Genomic DNA, 5287 nt, shown 5'->3' on the forward strand with positions numbered 1-5287 from the left:
AAAGGGAGAAGATGGTCACATTGACTCGGTGTATCCATAGGCTATGGAGATGCCCATTAATAGATATCAATTTGAATGAGTAGGGATTGCCATACAAGAGATGCACTAGAGCTATAAGAATGTGAAAGCTCAAGAGAAAAACTAGTGGGTGTGCATCCAACTTGCTTGCTCACGAAGACCTAGGGCAATTTTGAGGAAGCCCATCATTGTAATATACAAGCCAAGTTATAAAACGAAGATTCCCACTAGAATATGGTAGTGACAAAGTAAGAAGCTCTCAATCATGAAGAACATGGTGCTATTATGAAGCACAAGTGTGGAAAAAGATAGTAGCATTGTCCCTTCTCTCTTTTTCTTTCTTTTCTTTTTTCATTTGGGTTCTTAGGCCTCTCTTTTTTCTTTTCTTTTCTTTTCTCTTTTTTTGTTTTTGGGCTCTTTGGCCTATTTTTTTTCCTCACATGGGACAATTCTCTATGATGATCATCACACTTTTATTTACTCACAGCTCAAAGATCACAATGATGATGAATCCATAGGAAATGCCTCCGGCAGTGTACCGGGATGTACGATCATGCAATGGCAATATGAGAGTGACGGCACAAGTCATGAGACAGAACGGTGGGAGTTGCATGGCAATATTATCTCGGAATGGCTATGAAAATGCCATAGTAGGTAGGTATGCTGGCTATTTTGAGGAAGGAATTTGGTGGGTTTGTGCACCGGCGAGAATTGCGCGGCACTAGAGAGGCTAGCAATGGTGGAAGGTGAAAGTGCATCTATACCATGGGCTCACATTAGTCACGAAGAACTCACATACTTATTGCGAAAGTTTTTATTAGTAATCGAAACAAAGTGCTAAACGCATACTCCGAGGGGAAGGGTTGGTAGGCGTAAACCATCGCGCGATCCCGACCTCAACATAAGGAATGACAAGCAATAGATCAATTATGCTCCGACTTCCTAACATAGCGTTTCACTATACGTGCATGCTACGGGAATCACTAACTTCAACACAAGTATTTATAGATTCACAACACCCTACTAACATAACTCTATATTACCGAATCCACGTCTCCAAACTAATTGAGAGGAATCGAAACTTCTCTTTCTACTCAATGCACATGAAGATGGAGGTTTTTGCATCCTCTGTGGGTACCTAGCACATTTGGGACTTCTTTCATAGCATAAGCCAACTACCAAGTCATGCACCGCCGTGCTCTAAATATATAAGTGAAGCACAAGAGCAAAAGTATCTAGCTCAAAAGATATAAGTGAAACACTAGAGCAAAAGTATCTAGCTCAAAAGATATAAGTGAAGCACTAGAGCAAAAGTATCTAGCTCAAAAGATATAAGTGAAGCACTATGAGCATTCTAGCAAAATCACGATGAGTGCATGTCTCTCTCTCTCAAAAAGGTGTGCAGCAAGGATGATTGTGACACAACAAAAACAAAAGACCCCTAAGATACAAGACGCTCCAAGCAAAACACATATCATGTGATGAATAAAAACATAGCTCCAAGTAATGTTACCGATGGATTGAAGACGAAAGAGGGGATGCCTTCCCGGGGCATCCCCAAGCTTAGGATTTTTGGTGTCCTTGAATTTGGCTTGGGATGCCTTGGGAATCCCCAAGCTTGAGATCTTTCCACTCCTTATCTCTTTGTCCATGAGAACATCATCCAAAACTTGAAAACTTCACAACACAAAACTTAAACATAAACTTGTGATAACATTAGTACAAGAAAACAAACTACCACTTCTTTTGGTACTGTAGCAAACTTTAATTCCATCTATATTGATGATGAGCTACTGTATTCTCACTTTTCCATGGCTAGTACCCCCCGATACTAATCATAGTTTCATCAAAACAAGCAACCAACTCAACAAAAAACAGAATCTGCAAAAACAGACCAGTCTGTAGCAATCTGTATACTTCGTACACTTCTGTTACCTCAAAAAATCTGAAAATTTTTGACAGCCTGGGGAAAAAGCATATCAATCAGAAGCAAAAAAGAATCAACTCCAAAGCTCTTTCTGAATAAAAATTAAAAATCATCTCGGGAGCGAAAAGTTTCTATCTTTTTCCAGCAGGATCAAACAACCATTAACAAGACTAGCCATAAAGGTTTTGCTTGGATCAAACTCAAAAAGAAACACAAAAAACACAATCACAACAGAATTAGGAAAGTGTGGACGCAACAAAACAAAAAGAAAAAGATAAATTCATTGGGTTGCCTCCCAACAAGCGCTATTGTTTAACGCCCTTAGCTAGGCATTGAAAATTCAATGATGCTCACACAAAAGACCAGAATTGAAGCACAACGAGAGCATCATAAAGCATGTTAAAATCACATCTAAGTCTAACATACTTCCTATGCATAGGCATTTGATAGGAAAACAGATTGTCAAGACAACCAATAGTTACCATATGCAAGGAAGAAGAAAGAGACAATATCAACCTGACCATAACGAGAGGTAATTTGGAAACATGAAAGTTTCTACCACAATATTTTCCTCTCTCATAGAAATTACATGTGGGATCATATTCGAATTCAACAATGTAACTATCACATAGGATATTCTTTTCATGATCCACATGCATGAAAGTTGACGCTCTTCAAAAATAGTGGGATTATCATCAAGTAAAGTCATGACTTCTCCAAACCCACTTTCAATAATATTGCAAATATCATATTCGTTATGAGGCTTAAACAAATTTTCAAGATCATAAGAAAAATCATCGCCCCACTCATGATCATTGCAACAAGTAGTGGACATAGCAAAACTAGCATCCCCAAGCTTAGGGTTTTGCATATTTTTAGCATGATTGTCACTAATAGAATTTATAGTGAAACCATTGAAATCATGCTTTTCATCCAAGGAGTCCTCGTGAATCACTTCATAAATTTCTTCCTCACAATTTTCAGATTCACACATCTCATGCAAAACTCCATAAAGATAGTCAAGTGCACTCAACTCACTAGCAATTGGATCAACATAATTGGATTTCTTAAATAGATTAGCAAGTGGATGAGGATCCATATAACTAGATTTTCAGCAAGCGAAGATGCAAGCATATTGAAGGCACATAGCACACAAGTGAACAGAAAGCAAGCGAGAGAAAAGGGCGAACGAAAAAGGCAAACGAAAAAAGGCAAATTGTGAAGTGGGGGAGAGGAAAACGAGAGGCAACTGACAAACAAAGTAAATGCAAGAGATGAGTTTGTGACACCTACTTGGATGAGTTCTTGACTTGATCTTCCTCCCCGGCAACAGCGCCAGAAATTCTTCTGCCATCCCACAGACAACAGCGCCAGAAGTTGACACGTTGACAGAGGTTGGGCTTGCTTTGATTCTTCCCTTGAAGAGGAAAGGGTGATGCAGCACATGAGCAGTAAGTATTTCCCTGAGTTTGAGAACCAAGGTATCGATCCAGAAGGAGGGTCTCGTCAAGTCCAGAGTACCTTCGCAAACACAAACAAGCTTGCACCCAACGCTTCAAAGGGGTTGTCAATCCCTTCAAGATTGTTTGCAAAGTGAGATCTGAAGGCGGAAAGTGCAACGAAGTAAAAAGTGTAATGCTGAAAATATGGTGTGGAGTAGACCCTGGGGGCCATAGCTTTCACTAGAGGCTTCTCTCAAAATAGCAAGTGTTACAGTGGGTGAACGAATTACTGTCGAGCAATTGATAGAACTACGCAAAGTCATGACGATATCTAAGGCAATGATCATGCATATAGGCATCACGTCCGAGACAAGTAGACCGATACTTTTTGCATCTACTACTATTACTCCACACATCGACCGCTATCCAGCATGCATCTAGTGTATTGAGTTCATGATGAACAGAGTAACGCTTTAAGCAAGATGACATGATGTAGTGCGATAATCTCAAACCAAAGATGAAAACCCCATCTTTTTACCCTTGATGGCAACAACACGATGCGTGCCTCGCTACCCCTTCTGTCAATAGGTGAGGTCAGCGCACGGTATGAACCCAAAACCAAGCACTTCTCCCATTGCAAGAATCATAGATCTAGTTGGCCAAACAAAACCCACAACTCGAAGAGAATTACAAGGATATGAAATCATGCATAAGAGAGATCAGAAGAAACTCAAATAAGATTCATAGATAATTTGATCATAAATCCACAATTCATCGGATCTCGACAAACACACCGGAAAAGAATATTACATCGGATATATCTCCATGAAGATCATGGAGAACTTTGTTTTGAAGATCCAAGAGAGAGAAGAAGCCATCTAGCTACTAGCTATGGACCCATAGGTCTATGGTGAACTACTCACGCATCATCGGAGAGGTCATGGTGTTGATGAAGAAGCCCTCCGTGTCTGAATCCCCCCTCCAGCAGGGCACTGGGACTTGCCCCATATGGGATCTTGCGGAGACAGAAGCTTGTGGCGGCGGAAAAGCGATTGCGATGATCTCCTGATTTTTTCTGGAATTTATGGGATTATATAGGCGAAAGACCTAGGTCAGGGGACCTCCACGGGGCCACGAGCCTGGATGGCGCCCCCCTGGCCGCGGGGTGGGGGCTTGTGGGGCCCCTGGGGCTCCCCTGCCTTGGCTCCCAAGTTCCCCGATCTTCTTCCGTTCCAAAAAAAATATTTTCGGGGATTTTCTTCTGTTTGGTCTCCAATTCAAAATCTCCTTTGAAAGGGGTCAAAAACATGGAAAAAACAGGAACTGGCACTTGGCACTGAGTTAATAAGTTAGTTCCAAAAAATATATAAAAGGCATGCAAAACATCCAAAGTTTGACAAGATAATAGAATGAACCATAAAAAATTATAGATACGTTGGAGACGTATCAAGATCTGGCACCTCTACAAATCAATGCTTCCCTCTGCGAAGGGCCTGTCTATTTATGTTCCTGTTGAGTCATCCTCCTCTTACAAAAGCACCAATTAGAGAGCACCTCTGACATTTTTATGCTTTGCTTTTAACTGTGTTGAGTATGACTATGACTGGATCTTCATTCCCTTGAATTACAATGTTTAGTCAGCCATTGGTCTTTGAAGGTGCTCTGCATTTATGTTTTGCGGTCTCAGAAAGAGCTAGCGAGATACCATCTATTCGTACTGCTTCATGTTGTTTTGATTGAAGTGTTGAGGTTTGAGGCTTATTATTATTTGCTCGCTAGCTGATTATGCCATTGGTATGAGTTTACCGTGAGACCTAGATGTCATTTGCTTATGTGGTTTGCTTCTGATCTTGCTGAAACTCTGGACATGAGTTAGACATAGTTGCAACAACAAGATCAA

The sequence above is a fragment of the Hordeum vulgare genome, chromosome 3H (genome assembly GCF_904849725.1).
Source record: "Hordeum vulgare subsp. vulgare chromosome 3H, MorexV3_pseudomolecules_assembly, whole genome shotgun sequence".
NCBI lineage: Eukaryota > Viridiplantae > Streptophyta > Magnoliopsida > Poales > Poaceae > Hordeum > Hordeum vulgare.